The sequence below is a fragment of the Hyposmocoma kahamanoa genome, unplaced genomic scaffold, assembly GCF_003589595.1.
Source record: "Hyposmocoma kahamanoa isolate Upper Pololo Valley unplaced genomic scaffold, ASM358959v1 114, whole genome shotgun sequence".
NCBI classification, from domain to species: Eukaryota; Metazoa; Arthropoda; class Insecta; order Lepidoptera; family Cosmopterigidae; genus Hyposmocoma; species Hyposmocoma kahamanoa.
The window spans coordinates 9,124,658-9,150,379 of NW_020653383.1; positions in this window are offsets into that span (position 1 = coordinate 9,124,658).

Genomic DNA, 25,722 nt, shown 5'->3' on the forward strand with positions numbered 1-25,722 from the left:
GAACCTCCTCTTTTTTGAAGTCGGTTAAAATGTTTTCAAAGAATTTTATAAACCATCTCCGAGGTATAAGTTTCATAACGATCTACTCCTCCAAATTACCAAGTGATAGTTAGTACGACTACACTAAACTGCACTTGCATCGGAAATACTTATTAAACGAATTTTGCCAGTTAGGAGAGTTTCCAACTAGGCTATAACTACGATATAAACAAATAACTTTACGAAAATTAGAACAGAAAAGACCGTTAGTCGAGAACCCTTTGCCACAGTATAATATTCAATATATATTCCCTTTGAATTCAGGAGATGCTCTCATTCATTCTCGTTTTAAATATTTTTCTCCTTATTTTATGTAAAACACATGCAAGCTGGGCGACTATTCTTCTTTCTTCTATTTTTTTAAATAGAATATTTAATAAAATATCAGCCGTGGCAGCCTAATCGTGTAACCTACCGCCTCTCAGTGGATCGTGGTTTCGAATCGGGGTGTATTTTTGAATTTTCGAAATTTATGTGCGAATTTCAATGTAAGTGAAGGAAACTTACCTACACATATCTGCAAAGCCATTTTAATGATGTATGTGTAGTTCCCAATCCACATTGGGCCGCGTGAAAACTACAGACCCAAACCAAACCCTTTCGCAGTGAGTGGAAGCCTGTCCCCAAATGAAATGAAGTATTTATTCGCAAGCAAACACGGTAACAAAAGATATTATTATACAAGGTGTCAAGAACACGTGTTGCACCAGATACTGGCACGCAAATATTAAAATATATTGAAGTTAAATAATGTCATAAATTAAAATTATACAATTTGTCAAATAAGCAATGTAAAATATCAAAGAAGTAAGAACAGCACAAATATAAACAAAATGTCAAATACAAACAAAATGTCAATTTTTTTTATTATTAAAAAATCTTTGATGTCATATAAACACAGATCACATAGCAAATCAAATAACTTTTTTTTATATTTGTATAGGTAAGTCTGCGATAGCTGCATGCAAAACATTATATATTTGTATGGACATGTTATAGCAATTCCTATAAAAGCAGGCAGTCTTATGGGAGGGGCCAGCTATGCGGTTTGGATATCTAGTAAAAAAATTACATACTTCACGTTTCCTAGTAAATAAGCCAACCGTCGAACTATATATAGGCGAACTATTGATATTATACATATTAATAAAAAAATATTGTATGTTGTGACTTTTTAGAGGCCGTTCTGCTCTCTGTGACTGTCCGGCTAACCAAGCGGACTGACGATGATGAGAGCGGATTATACGCAACCGTTTCAGGTTCTTTTGTTTAGCTCTTGTTAATTTTTTTTTATAATATTAAGTGACGGGACGAAGAAGTCGTGCATCTGACGGTAAGCTACACGCCTGTTCGTAACAGGTGCAGTGCAACTCAGAGCTTTGAATCGTAAAGGTCTGAGGGGCACTGCCACTTGCACCCGCCACCCTGAGACATAAGTCGACAAGTCCTATGTGCCTGTAATTTCACCAAAACCTTTACCCTTCAAAACCGGAATACAGTAATGCTGACATTACTGCTTGTCGGCAGAAATAGGTAAGGTGGAAAGAAGGAAAGAAGGAAAGAAGCTCTACTGCTACTAAAATATTTTCATATTAATGTAAGGCAAATAATTATACTTTATGCAATGATAGCGTCGTAGTCATACCATGGTAAATCGTTGTACCATAATATAATAAGACAAGTATGGTAACGCGCACGTCTGCCGCGCGTTGTGTACGGATGCACACATTCGTAAAATCTCGCGGTGCAGTCGCGTTGCACAGCGCGGGTCGTCACACGCGCCATTTATTATATACAATTGAAGCGTTCGTTCTGTGTTTAAAAAATGATATAAAAATGTAGACGTATATTCAGAATTATTGAGCATTTCATGTCATAATCATACTTCCATAATCGAAATACCAATCCGCGATGGTGGTATAAAAATACCAATATGTAAATACATTTACATTTGGCAAAGGTTATTTCAATATCGCACGAGAATACTGTGATGAACACCTTAATTTTTTTTAATTATGTTTTGAAACTGTAGGTACAACTGATATAATAATGTGACAACCCTGCGTCCCGTGTGAAATGCAAAATAGGCGGGAGTTGCCCTACTTGTCTTAGGCTGCTAATTATACTATAAGGCAGATTGACTGCAGTTGTAACCAACTTCACGCAACCGAGACCACGACTGCATGAAGTTGATAACGACTGCAAACATGCAGTCAATCTGTTGGCAACCTTATGGCTATGGTTATACGTTAGCCTACAACAAAGAAATTGTTATCAATACAAAAAGAATTATCAGTCTGTCTTTCCATTAGTGAGCAATCGTTTATTGATTGTTTTTCCCATTTGCCCACACGAGAAAGTAATAAAAACAGACGCTTCAGTGACCATGTAACAAAGCGGTTAGTACGTGCATTAGTTTCTAGATCCGGCGCTTTATTTTCCTAGCACCCCTTATTATTACATGGAAGAGAAGTGGCCAATCCGTGTTTTAGATCTTATTTCGTTTACGGACAGGGTTTTATTGTTATGCGCGGTCTCCGGCCGTCTAGTGATATTGTATAAAGTGGATATTGTCACAATGGTCATTTTTAGAGGTTTTTTTATGATACCAAGTGAAACGAAAAAGTCATGCACCTGGTGGTGAGCGACACGCCTGTTCACAGTTGCAATGCAGAGATTTAAATCACAAAGCTAAAGTGGCAGTACTCTGGACGAACTCTTTCACAAGTTCTACTGCTACATGAACCAGGAGCAGATATTTCCAAAATTGATAAATAATAATAAATAAACGCAACACACTCATAGCACTAAGGAAACCCTGTATCGCGGGTGCCATGGATGGACACACACATAGATAACCACAAATTACACCCAAACTCACGAGGGAAATATATGTAGGCAATCCACATATTTCTCCAGACCTGGGAATCCAACCCAGGACTTCTGCGTGATCATTTTGCATTGTGGTTATTTAAACTTTATTTTTTAACCCCCCGACGCAAAAACAGGGGAGTAAGAAGATTTGGCTTTTGTATGTGTGCCAGTCAGTATCTTTGTGGCATGTTAGCTTCCAAACGATGGGCTGATCTTAAACGCAGTTTTTTATATGAAGGTTAATTTAATCGGGATGGTTTTTAGCTATGTTTGATAAACATCGATCCAGCAGTTTAAAGATCATCAGCTCTTTTCCTAGTTAGGACAGGGATCTCAGTCGTAAGATCAATATTTGTCTTACTTCCACATGTCTAATTTACTTGAAATTTGGTATACCATGAATGACATTACAATAATATGGTAACCTTATTCTGATGCGGCAACAAAGGACAATTTGCAGACTACCCAAGTCCTTAACTACTTACAGTGGGACTATCGTGTTTGGGGTCGTTAAATTGGTCTCGATGAGTTTTTGGCTTACGGATGGTTAATTTGTTAAATTTTTTGATTACACTGTTTTGTAACGGGTTTTTTTAAATTTAAATTCAACGTTTTTGCTTTTAATTAAATTTGTATTGTATTGATATTCAATTATTCTTTGTGAAATTGCTTCATTAGTTTGTTATAATTATTAATACAAAGACCGAACATTTATTATAAATTCCTTCCGGATCCAGCCGGATTCAAAGCAATGTCTTCTAGCAAACCGTGTCAGACTCAATACCAACTAAGCCACGGAACGAACCAGCGGACCTCACGAATTGCTCTATGTGCCTGTTTGTCGGATCTTCGTATTTAGTTTTTCAACGACTTTTTCCAGCAGAATCCAGCCGGATGGAAGGATTTTATTCTAATTCTTCGATCTTGTATTGATATTTTTTTTGTTTATGGTTTTAATGATTTGACGTAACTTACTTTATTTGACTATTGTCCGTGTACGTTGTGCAATACCAATAAGTTGGGGATGGATTACAGGTAATGAAATGAAGTTAAATTATTTAAACAAAACTTATGAACTAAATTTTATTACGAATAAAACTTTTACTTTTACAATCTTTCACCAAAATATAGCTGGAGCAATTAATAAACAAGATACGTTGGAACTAACTATCCAGGAATTGCACGACAATGGGAAGGAGGTGGATGTTATTTGTTTTAGCGAAACTTTCATTAAATCAGGTGATGAGCAAAATTTAAAAATAAGAAATTTTAAATTAGGAGCTTACTATAGCAGACTACAAGAAAAAAGAGGGGGGACATGCATTCTAGTTAAGGACAACATTGCATACTCGACTTTGAAGATTGATGAAATATATGGTGTATACAGAGACTTCGAGTGTTGCGGTGTAGATGTAACAGACAACAATCTATGTATAATTTGTGTTTATCGTACCAGCAGTCGGCATTCCGATATTGAAGTTTTCTTTTCTCAATTGGAATTGTTGCTATCTGATTTGACCAAAAAAACTAAAAGGCGAATAGTAATTGCAGGTGATCTAAATATTGATACAATGACTATTAACAAAAATTCTAAACGTCTCAAGGAACTTTGCCTAAATTTTAACATGTCGTTACATATAATAACCCCAACAAGAAAGGATAAAACTTGTATTGATCATATCATAAGCAACATTTCGCTGGCTTCAGGTTGGGTGGAACATTTGGGACTATCGGATCACGATACTGGGCAGTTTGTTAAGTTTCCACTATTGACAAAAATCGTAAAACAGCAATGGTTTGAAGAAAAAAGAGATTTTAATAGGTCTAACGTTAAGAAATTTGTGGAATGCATTTCAGCCTTATCCTTCTCAAATATTTTAGAACAAGAAAACACTGATGATGCCTTTGCTGAACTGCATGAATATCTGGGACTATTTTATAAACTCTGTTTCCCAAAAGTCATCGCTAAAGTTACAAAAAAGCCAAATAAAACTAGATGGATTACAAAAGGGTTAAAGAAGGCGTGTATTGTAAAAAGGAACCTATATTTTCGCTACCATAAATCATCATCACATCGAAAACAACACAAGACTGCATATAAACAATACAAAAAAATTTTGAAACGCTGTATACTTGAATCACAAAGAATTGGCAATAAGAGGTTTCTAAGGGAGTCAAAGAATAAATGCAGATCTGCGTGGAATATTATAAAGACCCAAACATCATGCGAAAGTCACGAGATTGGCGTGGACGAAATAGACCTAAATGGGCAAACGTTCTCACAGCCTAAAGATATAGCAGAAGCTTTTAATGATTTCTTTGTAAATATTACAAACGTAACACCTAATCGCGCTAGTAAAACTGTGAATGTTAACACTGTTTCTGCAAATATGTTCTTACGCCCTACATATTCTCTGGAAGTATACCGAATCATTAAATCATTAAAGAATACAAGCTCCGTAGGATATGATGAGCTATCAACGGATTTGTTAAAGCAAGTTGCTATCTACATCTCCCCAGCACTCAGTCATATAATTAATTTGTCATTTAGTCAAAGCATATTTCCATCAAGGCTAAAATACTCTGTGATAAAACCATTGTATAAAAAAGGTAACAAAAAGAATATGAACAACTGTAGACCTGTTACCCTAATTCCAATACTATCCAAAGTGCTAGAAAAGGTTATGCTTGAGAGGCTTAATAACTTTCTCACTAAATATAACATAATAACGGAAGCGCAAAATGGGTTCATAAAGAATAAATCTACAACACTAGCAAATTTTAAATTACAAAAATCTGTGATGTGCAGTATCGACAGAAAGAACCCTGTAGCTGCCTTATTCTTTGATATGAGCAAGGCTTTTGACTGTGTTCATCATGAACGACTACTCAATAAATTACATAGTCAAGGCATAAGAGGAAAGGTTAATGATTGGTTTCGAAGTTATTTAGAAAACAGGTTTCAGTGTACAGAAATTACTAAATTACAGAATAAGCATAAGATTAAATGTCGGTCAGAGTTCAAGAAAAATTATTTTGGAGTTCCTCAAGGGAGTATACTTGGTCCCGCTTTATTTTTAATGTATATAAATGATTTACAAATAATAACGCAACATGAAATGATACTTTTCGCTGACGACATAACAATTTTAATTAAAGACGATAAGATATTAAACTTTGAAGCAGAGATAAATAGAATAGTCGAGAAGACGGTAATATGGATGAGTGACAACAATCTAAAAATAAATATAGATAAAACCAAATTAATGCAATTTACGTCGCAAAAAAGAAACCCACTACAATTAAAAATTGAGCATGCAGGTAGAAGAATAGAAGAAGTGGTGTGTACAAGATTTTTGGGCCTAACAGTGGATAGACACTTTAACTGGAATCTTCACGTGGAGTCTGTATGCACTAAATTAAATAGATTTGTTTATGCACTGCGGAGACTAACTGCGGTAACAACAGTTGAAGTGGCATTGAGTGCTTACCATGGCTATGTGGCTTCAATCTTACAGTATGGCTTATTGTTATGGGGTAACAGCATCAACATTGACAAAGCATTTAAAATTCAGAAAAAATGTATTAGGTCGATATGCAAGGCTGATTTCCGAGAGTCATGCAGACCTCTGTTCAAAAAGTTGAATATCCTCCCACTCCCATGCATTTACATAAAGCAAATAGCCACATTTGTGAAGCAATACCCGCATTTTTTCAAGACGTGGAAACAATGTAATGTTAGACAACATCAACTTCGACAGCATTTTGATAATTTGTTACGTGCACCATATTGCCGATTGACGAGTACAGAAAGAAGTCCGTTCTTTATGGCTATAAAGATTTTTAACTCGCTACCCAGTGACCTAAGAGTATTGCCACTAAATGATTTTAGACATAAAATAAATATAATGCTAATTAACGGTTGTTACTACTCTGTAAAAGAATTTCTAGCCAGCAACAATAACTTATAGTGTAAAGAAACAGACATACCATTATATTCTCATTACGATTGACAAATATGTATTATTATTATTATTATTCTTCAATGTAATATAACTTATATTGTAAAATGTAACAGAGAAATTCTAATGAAAGTATAGCATTGACATCCAAGACATGATATAGTTGAAATACTTTGTAATAATAATATATTGTAAATGGAATAGTCTACATAGAATCCATAATTTATAGTAGATTTTATAAGAATATTTGTCCGCCATAATTGGTAGATTTTTCGACATACTTACCATTATATTATACACTGTACACCAAATTGTTGGATACCGAAAAATCGCACAAATAAACGAATTTCATTTCATTTCATTTCATTTAATTTACATTTAATAAAAAATTATACCAGAAAAAATAACAATCTTCTAAAAATTATATTTAACGACCGTGTATTTCTAACAAACTAATTTTTCGACTATTAACATTGACAAACTATCCACCTACGCGATAAGGCGCCATGATTACCATAAATATATTTCAGGAAGTCTCATAAAGCTAATAGCGTTTAAGGTCGACTTCGAGACTTCGTAAGTATTTTTCTTGCGAGTATTGGAATTTTACTGCAGGATGACCCGCGTTTTGATTGTAAAACTTTATTTAACTTGGGACTCAACGTTTTGCTCGTATATTCGTCTCTAAGGCTCAGGTCTTAGTGTAAAATATATTAAAACAATATAGAATTGTATTCTTAGCGTCGTAATAATGCTTTTAGTTTATTTTTAAAAGTATCTGTTAGTAATTTGGATATGTCTCATGACAAAGGGTTTTTTCGAGTATAGTTTTATTTATTTAGTAAATTTACATTCATCTTTATAATTTCTCGTTAATGAAATGTTTCTCCTTAGAGTGGCGTATGTTATGGAGAGCCATTGACATGTAATATTATTATTTTTATGATATCAGGCGTCGAGATGAACAAGCTTGGGCTTGGTGGTAAGCTACTCGTTGTTTTTGTAATATAACTTTGACAAAATTCCACAATATAATGGAAAGCTGTTTCATATACGTTTAGTAGCAGTAGAGCTCCTTGTAAAAGAGGTCTCGTTCAGGGTACCCTGAACGAGAGTCTTTTACTGCCACCTTACCTATTTCTACCGCTAAGCAGTAATGGTAACATCAGTGTGTTCCGGTTTTGAAGGGTAAGGGCGCCGGTGAAATTACAGGCACGTGGAACTTATCAACTTTTTTTTTTAATTTATTCATTCAAAATACACAGAATAATTTATCTATGCTTACCAATATGACTCCTTTCGAAAACCCTTTAAAGGGTTTATGCCAAGGGAGAATGGATCGCTCTTGTTACAATTTTACATACGCAAGTAATACTTTTTTTAATACTTGTTTGCATTTCCTAACATACATTAACATATCTACGTGGAGCTGCACAGGTATTTTATTTAGAATGTCAGGCAATATGTACTCCGCAGCTCTCATACCGTATGCGTTAGTACTTCTAGGCAGTTGATACGTAGGTAGATACCTTAAGGTACGTAATCGATTTTGCCTACTAGTTTTTGTTAAGATACTAATATTTTCGAATTTGTCTAATATTAGTAACATATTTGATTTGTCTAAGACCGACATCGCCTTACAATGGTTAAAAAGGCCAGTGTTGTTATCTTTAAATTTATTTGTTATTTTATATGGTACAATTGTTTTAATTAGGCTAACTTGTTACTTATAAATGTCGTCTAAAAACGTCCAAACTTGTCTCAGAGTGAGGCGCACGACTAGTTCGTTCCGTGACGTGATGTTATAAAAAAAATATATAGGTAGATTTAGTAAGGATGTACATTATTTGCGTTTTTTTTAAATGCATAAAATCAGCATCTGCTGAAGTTCAAGTAAAAAAAATTAACATCCTCTGATGTGTAAAAAAGCTGTACCAGCCACAACCCTGATATATACAATTATTCCCAGAGGAATTTGCCTTAAGTGGGAGTAGTACTGTTTAACTAAATTGACGACTTCAAATTTGCTTAACTAAGGAAATTGAACTTTAATAATAGACTTAAATCGAATGACTTTCGTGCTTTGTGCTTCGGAATAGTGTTCACATTGCAGTAGATTAGAAGTTATGTTATGATTATCTACACGTATTTAGTACTGTTTTATTTTCATAATATACAGGTAAGGTACAGTAAAAGCTTAAATACTAGAAAGTAAAACTAGGATTTACATATATACGGCAACAGTAGAGCTATTTGTGTAAGCACCATGGAAGTACTGTCAGTTTTGAAAGGTAAGGATACTGGTGAAATTACAGGCACATGGGACTTGTCAACTTATGTCAAAGAGTGACGGGTGTAGTGGCAGTGCCCCTCAGATCTTTGCAATTAAAAATTCTGAGAGGCAAAAATTCTGCAAAGGACAGGCGTGTCGCTTACCTACCACCAGGCGCACGACTTGTTCGTCTCGTCCCTTGATATCATAAAAAAAGGTATCTATATTTTATATTAGGTATGCATTCATACCTAGTATAAAATATACGGTAATTGAATTGTAAATTATGTGATAATGTACTCTTGTTAATCCGAATATAATAAAAAAAATTCAATAAAGATTAACAAATGTGTGCACGTAAATTAAAAGGCATAACGTCGTCTTAGGCTCAACTCACACTGGCGCAGAGTCGAAGCGTCGCGTCGCGTCCTGTTTGTCAACTACAACGCTTGGAAACGCGCGTAGTAGTGCGACGATGCTCGCATTAGTCCGCTCGGATCACAGTGTGGTCGGCGTCTAAAGCCTCACTGCGCTCAAGTTTTCATATTTGCATAACACAAATTTGTACCTTAATTATGGAAAAATAGAGATGAATATACTATAGGCGAAAAACATGACGCGTCGCGACGCTTCGCCTCTGCGCCAGTGTGAGTTGAGACTTAAAATTAATATCTCGTATGTAATTTTCTATCTATGTATGTAATTTTTCAGAACTAAGATAGAATTGTGGTGTAAAATGTAGTAAACGCAATAATGTTCGTAGTTAGCATTTCAATTAGTTTAATTGTACCTCTTTCAGATACTATGTTACTTCAATAATATATTTGAGTTAAGAAGTTTATAATTTTTTCTTCAACAAAAGTCAGTAAAAACCACAGACCACATAAATGTAAAAACGAACCATGTGAAAACGTGTAGTGAGGTTGTCACTCTAAGGGCGCGTTCTCATTATGTCGTCACGTTTTATTTATCATTTACATATCATGACTATCTATCGTGACTGTGTCGTGGACTTTTATTTTATCGTTGAACGACTGTCGTGTCTAGTTCACGGCAGCCGCCTTGTCGTTTGCATGACAGAATGTCGTCAATATTTCATTCATTCATTCACATTTTTATCGTAACGTTTTATTTATCGTCTGACGATGGTCGTTCTGTCTCTTCCCATTGTCACGAAAGTCTGTCGTAACGTAACGTCAAAAAAGTCGTGAACGACAATCGTGTTGTATTAAATGAGAACAACTTCATTTAAATATACAAGCCACGACACTTTCAATTGTACAATTATCTCCTCCGTTCGCCCAGACCACCACTGCTCTTCAGAAGTTATAAAGACTTATTATGCGTTTTGACTACGACTTTGCAATAGGCACGATTTACCCATCCAGATAAACGTATTTTGCACTTATCTGTAAAGTGTCGCAAATTTGCTTTTGCAGTTCTGTACATGAATTCATAGTGCACTTTCATTCTTATTCCTGAATAATTCGACAGTATCGAATTTCTCCACCCGCAAATATATTGGTTGCACAGCAACGTGTAACGTGTTCTTGTTCCTGTTTTAGATTACCTGTTATTTTGTATAGTAGGTCACGCAGGTGCACTGGAATCAGAACATGTTCCTGAATACCTACACTTTATGGAATGCGTAACGGAAAGACGATCCAGGTCATTTTTGAATTGTGACTTTCAACATGTATTTTGTTTTCACCTGTATAAGGTCCTAATTAGCTGACAACCGATATTACCTTTTACATTTCCGATTGGGTTTCACTATTGTGGAAGTTCTTTAATTTAATGTACAAATTCAGAAGCACGCTAGATTCAACTCTACGCTGTTTATGATAAGAACCGTCCGAAGTACCGATCCTGATGTAGTCTCGACTGAAACATGTCTTTAAAACGGTCTTAGTTATGAGCCCTTTACACGTCATTGGTCACGAATCTCCTTTAAAGAGAGTATTTGGACATGACACGTTTTCCAAGGATTTTAGTTCTTCGATCGTACTTAGGTTTCATTGATTTTCCTTCACTCGTAGTACGACTTTCTGCAAGGGTTGAATTAATTTTTATTTGCAAGCAAATACACTGATCATAAAAAGATATAAATCTTTGGTACCATAAATTAAAACGCTATTTTATGATATAGGCGTCATTTCACATTATAATAAACTCGATAGTCTCACAATATTATTTTATCATTCCTATCTAATACCAATTACAATGTTATATGGAATATCATTGTAATTATGATTAATTTTGTTAAAGAGAATGGCATTCCCGTTTTCTGCCGAAATATGATTAAGTCAGGGTATTTATTATTAATATTATTATCAATACAAGGTAGTTGGTATTGTAGAGATGGCATATCAGTTTTTAAATTTTCTTGCGCCTATGGCAGCTGGTTATAACCACACGTTATTTGAGTGTCACGTAATTTTATAGATTTCTAGTGCGGTTAACTACAATGGACAGCCACACAATGGCTCCGCCCATTTCATGAGGTCAATTAAAAAATATTTTTTTTTATAATAATACAATTACAGGATGACAACTCATCTTCTTGCACTGGTCCCGCCCACTTTTCGCTATGTATTGATTTATGCACCGTTGCGAACGCGTCTGCGTTACTACGGACGAGGCACTTCCTTTGATGAGAGCTGGTTATGCGTAACGTTACATTCGCTTGCATTGACTGAACGCGTAACTAACAAGATTCAGAATTAATAAGTTACAGTCGTGCAATATCACATATATTGCAGTGATATAGAAGACAATATAGCGAAAATTTCTAACTTTGTGGGTTTTTATTGACGCCGTCGTATTATATAATATGAAAATAGGGGTGAGGCGACGTAGCACCTTCACTAGTAGGTAGAAAAGTATGAACAGAATGTTCTTTATTGTTTTTCGGAATTATGACATAATTATATTATATTATGACATAAGCTACTGAACTATAGGCTTTCAGTGGTAGCCCATTGAGAAAAATGTATGGTAAAGTAAGTAAAGTTAAGAATATATACTGAGTGCAGTATGGTGTGAAAACCCGGTTCCTAAAAATTTTGCACCATAGAAAAACAACACAAACTTAGGAATGAAACTATTTTTCCGGATTTAAATCGCGTATATTTGTTTTTTCAAACAAACCGACGTTAATACGCGATTTAAATCCGGAAAAATAGTTTCATTCCTATGTATAACAATCGCGAAAACCTAAGAACTCGATAAACACAAACTTACCTCGAAATTTTACAAGAAAACCATTGTCTTCAATAGGTACTTTACATATATACATTTTTCAAGTGGCTGTCATTTCGTTTGTAAAAAAAATAAATTCTGAAATAAATGTCGGTTGAAAAATTTGAATACGCGTTGACGTAGTATAGACTCTTAACGGTGTAGGAAAACTTCACGATGTTCATATCGAAAAAGGTTCAGAACCTTTAGAAAACGTATTAAGCTCCCAACCCAGTGGACCAGCGACTACGGCCTAGCTAGACCGCCTTCTTATAGGACGTATAATGGGGTCGATGATAAGAACTTTTCTATTTTGTCAATCTCTGTAGCTCAGCGGTGCGCAATGTGGGCAATTTCCTAGTAAGATCAATGTGTGATACGTAGGTGCTTTACTCAGAGTAAATTTTGTAGCTTTGGTATCTTTATAGGAAATGAAACTATTTTTCCGGATTTAAATCGCGTGTATTTGTTTCTTCAAACAAACCGACGTTTCGGGCCCTTTACAGGTCCCATCCCAGGTCCCCTTTAAAGGGCCCGAAACGTCGGTTAAAACAAATATTCGCGATTTAAATCCGGAAAAATAGTTTCATTTCCTATGTGTAACAATCGCGAAAACCTAAGAACTCGATTTGGTACCTTTGTTTCACAGATAAGCAAATTGCACTGGAAATCGCCACAATGATTAAACTCTAATACTCATTCGTAAAGCAGATTGCCCTGAAAAGAATGAGCAAGAAACTCTAGGGGTTGTTCTTTGTAAACAAACATTTGTACATATTTATCATTAACAATATTTTTTTTAGGTCGAAATAACCTGCCAGACCTAAACGAGTGTCTACCACGGATTTTTTGTCATCGAAGAACGCAGAAGCTGTATTTTTTTTATAATACAAAGTGACGGGAAGTAATTTCACCAGCACCCTTACCCTTAAAAACCGGAACACAGTAATGCTCACATTACTGCTTGGGGGCAGAAATAGGTAAGGTGGCAGTACTTCCCTGGACGAACTCTTCCACGAAGAGCTCTACTGCTGCAAAAATTCTAAATAAATATGTATATTGCAGGTATAGTACATTGCCTAGTCTGAGACCGGGTCATTGTTGAGGTTTCCAGATTATTATGAATTCGCATTTTCAGTTTTCCACACATTATTAATAAAATCGTTTATAAAATCAATTATATTGAAAATTTGTATGGACCTTAACACATTACCAATTCTGTAGAAAATACAGAGTTAACATAATGTTAATAAATGAAAACATTACTGTGGAATTCCAAATATTGCGGCAAATTATAGACAACAAACTTCGAAATATCGAAGAAAGCCGTATCTAACGTCCTTCTATATAATAACTACTTTCTTGCTTAATCACCGTCATTCCCCATGCGATGCGGAATAGTTAAAGTCATATGTAAAGTAAAGGGTTACAAACTAACACCATCAATATCCCGGAGTCGGGGACATTCTGGGACAGATGACGGAGCCGTATATTATTCCGTAGTGACATTGATGTGTTTGTTGTGTCTCCGTAGGTAAGACCACTTTTGCGGTATACCGACTCTATCAATACAAAATTTAAACGGTTTAGTAATTTATTTCTTCTAATCACTTTAACAACTGTCTCCGTAATCAAACGGTTCCCATGCTGGTCTGCCACGCAGAGATTCCTGGACTGAGAGGAATATTTGTACAGCCTATATTTATTTCTCTCGTGAATTTGAGTGTGATTTGTGGTTGTCTAAGTGTGGGTAAATGGCGCCCAAGACACAGGATGTCCCTACTGCGGGGCTATGAATGTGATTGTGTGTTTTTTTTATGAGTCCAAGTGACAGAACGAACAAGTTCACAGGACGACACACCTGTCCATAGCAGTTACAACGCCACTCAGAGCTTTAAATCGCAAGGATCTTGGGCACTGCCACTGCGCCCGTCACCCTGAGACAAAAGTTGACAAGTCCCACATGCGTGTAATTTCACCCTTACCCTTTAAAACTGGAACGCAGTAGTGCTCATATTACTGCTTGGCGGCAGAAATAGGTTAGGTGGCAGTACTTCCCAGGACGAACTCTTTCACTAGGAACTGTACTGCTAATATAACCAATTGCAAGCTGAGCTATAACAAAGTAGGTTTACTGTATAATCACTCATCTGTAACACTCAGAACTTGGATATCATCATGTTATGTCCCTGATAATTTAGCACAACGACCCGAGAAATAGAGCCTTGGCTATATTACAGAACTGCGTGAGCTGTAATATGTTATTAAAAGGAACGGCGTCGTTTAAGATGTGTTTGTGAGATATCAGTTTGATATTAAGGTTGAGAATAGCTTGTGGTGATGAGAAACGTTTGATTCCATTTTATTCTGTTTGCGCAAGTGATTGAATACTGTCTAGATTTGCTTTTGGACTCTAAGTAAATTTGGGGCAGTTTTCAAACAGGTTTGTTCCTCATGGTGATTTGGTTCAACTGTTGAGTCATACTCAATTACTGTCACTGTCCGTTTTATACACTGCGTTCTGGCATCGAATTCCTGCAGACAATCTTTTTTAAGGACAGTGTGAACATGACGAGAAATAAAAAAAAAAATCTTGAATGAAATGGCAATGGAAAATGTGGAGTTGTTTGTTGATGTTGAAGACCGAGACTAGGCTGGTGGAAAATATGTAATTAGGACAATACCCAATGTTAGACAAACGGTCTATGTCTGTAAATGAAAATTTGAACCTAGTAGATGATGTTGTATTTTGGTATAGCTTTAGATGCTAAATTGCAATGGGGTTAACAAATAAGCAAGTTATATGAAACAGTTCAGCTCTGCAGCGTACGCGGTTAAAAAAAGTGTAACCTTCTGTCGTTGACACCGCGGGATTGATTTACTTCAGCTACTTTCACAGTTATTTTTTTAATTTAATTTTTTTTTAGTTATATTACATATACGGCATTTTTCTTTGGGGTAGTGTCGTTGATATTCTTTGAATTTTTGTTCAGCAGAATCCTAATTATACGTATAATTAGGACAATTTACAAAAGTTAAAAGAAATTAACATTCTTGCGCTAGCGTCACACAGTACATTTATGTAAATTTAATTTATGTTCAGAAGAATAGTATTTTTTTAATGAAAAATAGTGATAAACATAACATAACATTTTGGTAGCAGTAGAACTCCCTGTGAAAGAGTTAGTCCAGGGCAGTACTGCCACTTTACCTATTTCAGCCGCCAAACAGTAATGTTAGGATTATTGTGTTCCGGTATTGAAGGGTAAGGGCGCTGGTGAAATTACAGGCACATGGAACTTTTCAACTTATGTCTCAGGGTGACGGGCGAAGTTGCAGGGCCCCTAAGATCTTTACGATTTAAAGCTCTAAATAGCACTGCAACTGTTATAGACAGGCGTGTCACTTATCATAACGTGCGCGACTTGTTCGTCACGTACGTATGGACGTATAAAAATAAACTGGCTGTTCTTGGCAATCGTCTTCACAAAGTCGCTAATTCATATAAGGGGCAATATATACGCTTATATATATTATAGTATACGCTTTTTTGATAAGGTTTCGGTCCATATTCAAGCTTTGCCATTTATAAGGTTTAAAACTATAGTGAAACAAAAACTTTAAGCTAAAAAAGCTTAAAACGCTAAAGATTTATTATACAGCTCCTGCGTACTTGGATGACAAAAAACGGACGAAAAAAATGTTTATTTACAAAAAGCCAACCCTAGTGCTTCTTACTCCATCTTTTCAGGGGACTCTGCCTTTTGAACGAGTATAAAGATTATTTAAATGAAAAAAGTATAAAAGAGAAATATGAAGAGCGCTATAACGTCTGAAGCAATATAAATAAATATAAATGTGTAACATTGCTGTCACAAAACAGCTACACCATTGTCAGAAATATAGCGTGGGAATAGCCAGTACAATTCCAAGCACAGAAGTATCCTGTGTTTGGAATTAAGATTTTACGTCCTGCTGCCGGCGAAGGCAATATTTTAATATGACAAATGCGTTTGTCGGTTTAAATAGCATGTAAAAAAAAACCACAGGTAGCTGTAAAGGTTAGCCTGCTCTACGGTGCTTTTCAATAAACGCTTGACTAAATTTTTTATACGTTTTAGGGAAATTTACGGCCAAAAGGCGGAACGTTGACTCGCTATCTATTTTACTATTCTTTTTTCATAGCTCTTCAATATTTGGCGCGCAAAATTTTATAATAGAATATTTTTCATATAGGCTTAGCATGGTGACCTTTTTTTTTTACTTCAATTATCTGACGTCACAGATCATAATTTGAAATTTGGGCCTCAGGCATTTCTAGTTTCAAATTTCATATCGATTCACGAAAGGCCGTGTAATTCCTTTTAGTAGATTGCTCAATTGATTGGATGCTGAGAAAGAGTCACTCGCTGATTAAATATATCCAATACAAGGATGAGTAAAATGCCATTATTGGAATTCCCATTTTTTCCATCGGAAAATTTTCTTTTAATAAATTTTCAATTTTCTGTTTGTCCAAATATTTTTTATTACAAGAAACGATATTAGAGCTTATACCCCTGCAATATGGTCGCTTCTTGTTTGGAGAACTAAATTAATAACTTCAATTCGTCGTAACTGCAAAACAAAACCGCTAGATAGAGGCAGCACATTGATTGAAAGAAGTAGAAAGTTTTTCAGATACCCTGAACAAGGTTGTTTTGACTTCTACATTACAACGCGCAAACGTGTCATATATATTCAAATCGGTTGAGAAATAAAAGAGATATGTCAATTTTAGAGTTTCATTTTTATGTATTCTTAGGATACTTAAGTGATTATACTATTACCTAGGTACTTGGCTTAGCGATCCGATGGATCTTTGTCTCTGACACCAAAGTACGCCACTTCTTTCAGTCTTGTGCTAATTCCAACCGTTCAGACACATTTAGCTCTTTCAAGTCTTTATGCGACTCCATCCTTCCAGTCATATCTCGGATGGCTCACTGGACGATGACCCGTAGGTTGCCCTAAATATGACCTTTTGGCAGCTCGATCCTCTCCCATTCTTCCACATGCTCTAGCCGTCGGGTGGATTTTATTTCCACTATTATGTTCGGTTTAGACACTAGCTCTTCGTTAAGTGATATAGGCGTATGAATACAACTCATTGGCACCAGATCGACACGACCCATATAGCTCAAAATGTGCACAGCTAAAACGAAATGACTTTGCTTCATGTCAGTTATATTAGTAAGCCAGGAGCGGCATACATTAAAACCACAATTACAAAATCGAATTCCGTAAACAAAACGCGTTAAAAAATATTTCCTACTCCGCCACTCCCACCGAAATTGATTACGTGTCACTGTTATAACATGACCAGGCTTGACATTTTTTAGAACCCTAAAGGGGTTATATTGTACATTTATTAACTCTGCTGTCATTTATTACCGTGTAAACAGATCCCTGAGGTGTTAACCCCCGACTGCTTTGTAGTCTTCCACTTCATTTGTCATTTACGCTGTGTACCGGTTGCATTATGAACGTCGAGGTATTACGTAGATTATGTTGTGTTAAGAAGGATTAATGTACTTAAGCTAGGTTAGGACTATTACTATTATTATTATCGTATTTATTTTAAACTCTCGATTTATTATTATTATTATTATCATTAGTACTATTATTATTACTATTATTATTATTAGGATATGGAATAAACTGTATAGTTACAACTATAACGGCGCAGTGACGACTTGGTAGACGTCAGGCGAAATTTGTTAGGCTATCCGGTGTAAATAGTGAGTCGTCTGACGACGGTAGTTTGCAGCCGAAGTCGTCCGAAGCGACTGGTGCTTCGCCCTCGGCAAGTCGACGTAGTTTACTAGTCGTGTAGACTCGGTGCAAATGGCGAGTCGACTGCGTCGCCTTCGGCAGGCGAAGTAGTCTGCCGAAGGACGACCCAGTGTTAATGTGCCATAAGATTTTTAGCTATAAGTAATTTTCCATAAAAACTATTCATTGTAGTGCCATCTTGTGTTGAATAATGGAACTCCAAAAGCAAATGGTTCATATCGTCGGTGTTTTGTGGAAAGGGCTAAAGCGCTATTTTGAAAAACAATTCGGTGGAGCGTGTTTTATGTTTTAACGACTGTTTTAAAATATTTACGTCTTGGTTTAAAATTCCATTTTCGTTTTAATTAAGTTTGAGTTTTAAAATTGAATTTAAAACAGGACGCAAATATTTTAAAACTGTCGTGAAAAACTAAAGTATAGTCTCCTGAAAATTTTTTCGAAATGGCGTTATCGCCCATTCTACAAAACACCGACGATATTAGCTGTTTAGAGAACAAGATGTAGTATAATCAGTTTTGATGTTACGTGATTGAAATAAGGTTCATTTTTTACAAAAAAAAATATACAAATAGACAAATAGTCTAATTTCGTTTGATCATTGTATCGAATCAAGACTACGTTGTCTTAGGGTCGTATTCCAGAACTCTACTCAATGCTCAAGTCAGGATTTGAGTATGATTCAAAGCACTCGAAATCATACTCAAGTCCCTGCCATTAGGGTCGCATTTCCAGTGCTTGTGTTTCCAGTGTAATCCTGACTTGAGCAATCAGTAGAGTTCTAGAATACGACCCTTAGTACGTTACATGAGGTTGCGTTTACAAATATGTACGTTTGGCAACAAAACGGTTTTGTCACTAAAGCCGCGTTATACCAATTCCATTCGTCTGTTTATTCCATGGGACTATTGTTCTCGATGTTATATTAAACTTTGTTTATATTATTATTTACTTACAATTTCAAAAGAAAATTAAGGATTTTATATAAAAGATACAACTCAGTTATAAAACATACCGCTCTGTCACATTTTAGTGAAGTTTCATTAATATAATATGAAAATCCGACAGCGTAATCTTACTTTTATTACAAAAAACGAAAGAATATAATCCAATAAAGCCGAATTTTGTAAACAAAATATTTGTTTTTGGAGGTAAGAATTCTGTAGTGATCGAAAGTCAGTTTGTGTAATTAGGTACTTGCGATTGTGGCTGTCGTTCTCATTTACACAAGAAACTATGTAAGTACATAGATGTAAATTTATATAACGTTTGACTTAACCATTGTTTTAACCGATATAAATACAACTTAGCAAATAGATGTAATTTCACGAAGTTTTGAGATCGAGTTTTTTTATATCAAAAGTTATATAATATATTTATGATACCAAGTAAACGACACGACGGCTGTAAAAACGGGCAGGTGAGCATTTATTGTGGTTTTATATATGTATATATGTATTAGATAAGATCACATACCTTGCTCTCATCCCAAAACTAAAACACTTGCGTTACGGAAATCGGAAACAACGACCGTTTTGCAAACGCCCAGACCCGAGATAATATACAAAAGTTAGTTTCTACATTGACCCGAACGCGAGTCGAACAGACCGCTGTGATGCAACTGACCTCTGCCTTTTTTTATATATAATGTCAAGTGACGGGACGAATAGTGTAGCGCGTCTGCGGCGCGTTATACGCGCAGATGACGCGCGTGTACAGTGCGTATAAAATACGCCGTATGCATAGGCTCTTAGTCCTATCACTAGGTATCATATAAACTATATAAATTTGTAAGTAAAATTAATCGTTGAAGCGTTAAAAGCTTTATTTACATAATGAGGGAATAGATTAAAAAGTACACGGAAAAACGGACTGATTCATCAATTAGGGAGCATTTATCAAAGCGATCAAATTCAGGTTACACAAACGAACGCTCTCGCTCGCCGCCGCCTTTGATGCGCGAAGTGTACTCTATTTGATTGATGATCGAATCACCTCGTACTTTTACAATACGCAAAGAAATTTCATTTACCAGAGAAATATTAGGTATAATCTATTTGACATGCAAAACAGAATAAAAACAGACAGGCAATTACAATAGACAGGAAAAGTAAATTTAAAATGCTATTACAAACTAAAACACGTGGACCGTGCGAGTACATTATCTTGGTATTTAAAATTTGCCATCTATGAGGCTTAAAACGAAGATATCGAGTATATAACCAGAAATAGAGACGAAATGTCATTTAATTTGTTTGAAAACTACTCTGCCAAATCATTACATTGACAACTGAGTTCCGATTGACCAGTCTGAATTCTAAACAAATGACGGGTCAATTGTTTAACTTCCTCTCCTCCGGAAGGAACAGCCCCTATTGTTAGAGATATTATCTTTATTACAATAAATACAGAATATTTTTGGAATGTACCGAGACGTACACACGAGTTGATATTTAAATTATATAAGACCTATTTGCGTGATGAGTTGCTAGGGATAGATGGCCCTGATTTCGTCTCTATTTCTGGTTATATACTCGATGCTTTAATACATACTTATAAAGTTAAGTGTAAGTGGACATAAATCCTTTTGCGTATTTGATTGACAAGTGTCTATGCACGTAACACGCACGTGTCTACGCACGTTTATTGAATTATTTAGTGAACAAATATCTGGAGCCGAAAAACATCCCCTAGATGTTTCCACTAATTTTTTTCTAAGGGAAATGTTTACTTTCCCAAATCCTCTGCGTGATAAATTAGGTTTTTTTGAGATAGGTCGCTATTCGAGAAAGCCATCGACTTGTTCAATGCAATATGTGATTCGTCAAATAGTCCGCTGCTGGACGTAGCCTTATCCAAGGATTTACCGTTAGGTAATAAATCGTGTTTCAGTTTAACTTACATTTATTTTTTATTATAATATTAAAAAAAGGAGGACGTTCTCAAAATGACTGTTTTTTTATGTGTATACGTTACGCGATGACTACCACATTTGTGAAATAATGTCGATGATTATTTTTTTGTTGGAAAGAGGGTATTTTACTAGTGGTCCCATTCAAATTTGAAGAAAATGTTCCATCTCTAAGGGTGGCAAATTAGGGGATAAATCAGGCTTCAATAGAACTTGACAAATAGATGTAATTACACGTACTTTTGAGGTCGTTTATTTTTTATAAAAAAATCTATGACTTTTAAAATACATTATAAATGTGTACGAGCAACCCTTACAGTTATGTACTCATTCTTTTTGGGAATTTTCCTTACGAATGGAATTGTTAATAATCAAGTTGGCGATTTCAGATGCAATGAAATAAATATAAACCAAATTTGAACATAGTGTTTTTCTGAGTACAGCCCTAAGAGCCTGTTAAGCTTTAAAATTCAACTCTATACCGCATATGATAAGAATGGTCCCACTAACACTAAAGCCTCAGTGCAAAGATCGCAAAACAGTCTTTAATTGGCCTTTCTCGAAAGTCTGCCGTACAGATTCAAATTCAAATTGTTCTACCATGAGTTGACTGTAACAGATATTGCTAGCGAACACGTATTTTATATTTGAGGCCATCAGCGCAAAAGTGGTGTATTCCACATTTTTTTTCTACAATATTACTTGAAATGATATTAAAGTATATAATCCTAACAGTAACAAAAGAAAAATCTTACCACCCTGTATAAAAATTACTTGTGTATCTATTATTGGTTTATTCCGCCTTTTATGTCAAATATCCCATGAACGGGGCCCATCGAGTATATATAACCAGAGGGGGGCCAATGCGCAGTGACTTGACAGCGTTCGTCAGCTGTCAATGCGTAGCATACATTGTTTGTCGGGCTAGTGGTGCTGGTTTGCGTCTAACCATTAATACGTAATGTATGTGTCTGCTTTTTTGAAAATACTTTTGGCGTGTTGTCTGTGATATTTGCCACGGAGACATATTTGTGTTACCTACTATAATATTCAATATGCTTTCAATTTTTTTAATTGTGTAGATGACGATTGCACAAAGTGTTGAGTAAGTCTCAAGACAACGGGCACGGTGGCTGGGGCCCTCAGATCTTTTGGGTGTTAAAGGCCTGAGTTGCAGTGTCAGCAGTTGATATGGTCCGGCGCACGTGTCGCTTACCGCCAGGCGCACGAATTGTTCGTCCCCTCTCTTGGTATCGTAAAAAAAACATTTGGATTCTATTTTCATGTATAAAAAAATTAAGAATAATAGACAGGTCAATATGCAACCCCAAATACTGATAAAATGTAAATACTTCTGTAATTTTCGATTTTATGGAATGTACATATTTTTCCCGATCTCAGTCGCATATATTTGTTTTTTCAAACATACCAACTTTATGGGTCCTTCACAGGTCACATAGTCACGACTGATTGAGACGGTTAGGCTATTTCTATCATTAATGAAAACCTTTTTATTATGAACTTTAGTTATTAAACTTATTAACTTTATTATCTTATCTTTAAACTACATAAGAAAGTTCTAATTTATTCAGGGACTCAGGTTCAATAACTGGCGAACAATAAGTGCCGTATCGAGCAGCACCGCCTTCTGTATTTGTGCTGGAAGCGATACGCCACAGAAATCCAACCGCCTCAAGCTGTTAGAAAGGCTGACTAGAATTAATTGCATTTGCCCATTGCAGACAAAACAATTGGGATTATTTCAGTGGAGGCTACATACCACATGTCGTTGATCTCGTGCACCAGGTCGAGATACTTCCGGCGTTTCTAGGTTTTGGCTTTCACGAGACCCTCGTCATGCGGGATGGTAACGTCCACAAGAAATACCCTCGACTGCGATCCACTCAAAGTGGATCACACAGTTGCAGTACCACGCAAAGCTTTAATTCCTAAAGATCTGAAGACCACTTCGCCCGTCACCCTGAGACATAAGTCGACAAATCCCATGTGTCTGTAATTCCACCAGCACCCCTTACCCTTCAAAATCGAAACGCGGTAATGCTCACATTTACTGATTAGCGGCAGAAATAGGTATTAGGTATTTTATCATCGATTCTCGATTTCACTGATCGTGTACCATCCCTAGCTCTAGAAGTTTCACACGTGTCGTTGTAATCAAGCTGAATTTCAAGAAGTATAATATATTTTGTCGGCGGCACTTGGGACCGGGTGCATACGAATACGGGAATGGGGGGCATATAGCACGGTCCCACAACAATTACTTAATTAACTATTTTGGTTTTATTTTTACAGGGGTTATAAAATACGGTTGGACGTAATGTGTCCCACTTTTGTCAGAGGTAACGTTTAAACGTCCAATTTACTAAGCAACTAAATAGAAAAAAAAAGATGTAATCCAGTAGCAGATGTCGCTCGTCTATTTCGGATGTTAATCTTTTCATTAGGGCGGTGACGTTGTTAAAGCGAAGCGATTACCTATATAGTATTGGCTTCATGTGATAAAGAAAGAATTGGTAAAAAGTAAAAGTTTTCAACAGAAAATGATCAAACTTTGATAGCGTAAGCTAAAGTGTTTATTGTGATGCCATCTATTTGTTTGAGATTTACACTTTGTTTGAAGACAGATTTTATACATATTAAAAATAGTCTTAAATTTTACACATCTGATTAAAAAAGTCTTTCTCTAGATGGCCTAATGGTTACCACTAAGAGCGCTAGATTTAGTGTTTGACACACTGTTATGTATCTTTAGATTAGTAAGTTAGATAATAAACGTTTGTCATACACTACATGTTAAAGTTCAAGGTTCGATTACCGGTAGCGCGAATTTTGGAAAAAAATCATTATTAATCATCATACGAGGTGAGTTTCTTAGCGTCTCCAAAAAGTTAAAAAAACCATTCTATTTTTTTAAAAGCTAAACTTGCCAGAAAATCACACCAATTGCCCTGGTCTGAAATCATTGCGGTATTTGTGATAATAAGCATCAAGGTAACGAAATTAACTTCCAGGGCACCATCCAGAATACCGACATCTATGTATAAAACCAATTTAGAAAAGTTTGTTTACCAAATTGTGCGCTGGGCCACGACGACCGTCATAAATCATTATACCTTTGTATGACTAAGCAAATAGGCAGTTTTTAATATTCTTATAGCTGCAATATAATGATGTAGCACAAGCATGGAATTACAAAATGTACATGGTTGGTGCGTAGGTCGGTGATCGGACAGAAAAATAGGTAGAGAAACAAATATAACATGACATCATGACAGGTGTTAAGCCTGTTATACACTAGATATGTGGCTCTATCAAAACCTTGACTTAAACTAAGTTGTTTGTTTACATTATTACGACTGTTAAATCATTGCATTTTCGTTCCACTATGACATTTTGACGTACGCGCAACGTTTGTTAAATATCTTGTATACTAAACTGTAACTTCTCTTTTGAACATGACATTCGAAATATTCCACTTTGTGCTTCAGAACTTTCTACCTCCAATAATGGTCTCATTCTAAATTCTATGTGTAAAGTAGTTTAAATTTAAATTTATATTGAATTGATATTCAATTACTTTTTGTGAAATTGCGCCACTAGTTTGTTATAATTATTAATACAACGATCAAAGTGAAGAAGAACACTTCGAAAAAATCCTTCGATCAGGCCGGATTCTAACTGACGTCTTCTAGCAAACCGTGCCAGACGCAATGCCAACTAAGCCACGGAACGAACCACCGGACCTTACGAATTTTTCTATGTGCTTGTTTGTCGGATCTTTGTATTTGGTTTGCAACGACTTTTTAGCCGAACTTTTAGTTTAAATTTATTTAACGATTATTATTGTTATTAAGTCTAGACAGTTTTGTAGTAAATTTCTGACTATTTAGTTAATTTTAAGGTTTAAGTGAGATAGTAAAGAAATGGATACTGTAAAATCGGTTATCCTATTAATATTGGCTTATCCTATTATATAGATATTAGAGATTAGACACGGCGATTTTAAGCAGTGATGCAAACGCACCAAAGAATGCATCGTTGCTTAAAATTGCACGCGTGTGTAAAGGTACACAATTAGCGACTGTGTTACAAGTCGCCGTGTGTAACCGCTCAATGTCATAAGTACAAGCCGCCACAGGGAGTCGTGTTGTCGTACCGTCTTAATTAAGAAGCAATTGTTGTCCCACAGGACTACCACTGGTCCACCCTTTTCCTTTATTAAACGCCATAGGAAAGAACTGTCCGGAAATTAAAGTTTTACAGATGCGTTCAAAATATAAACAAACATTTATTTCACTAGTCTATCGTGCCAAACCCAAATACTGCAAGGTCCAATACGGTGTTTTGTAATTTCATAACAACAAGCATCCTTCGACTTATGTCAACGGGAAATAATTTTATTACTTTCCTTAATAGACACTACTTATTTTCCAAAGTAAAATTATAATAGCTTACATTTCTTTAATATCTAACGTACGGACAACGGCACATCAGACTACATATTTTTGTTCGAAAATCGCCTCCAGTGCAACGGAACAAGATACGTCAATGTGTAGCTTGATGTGCTGGCA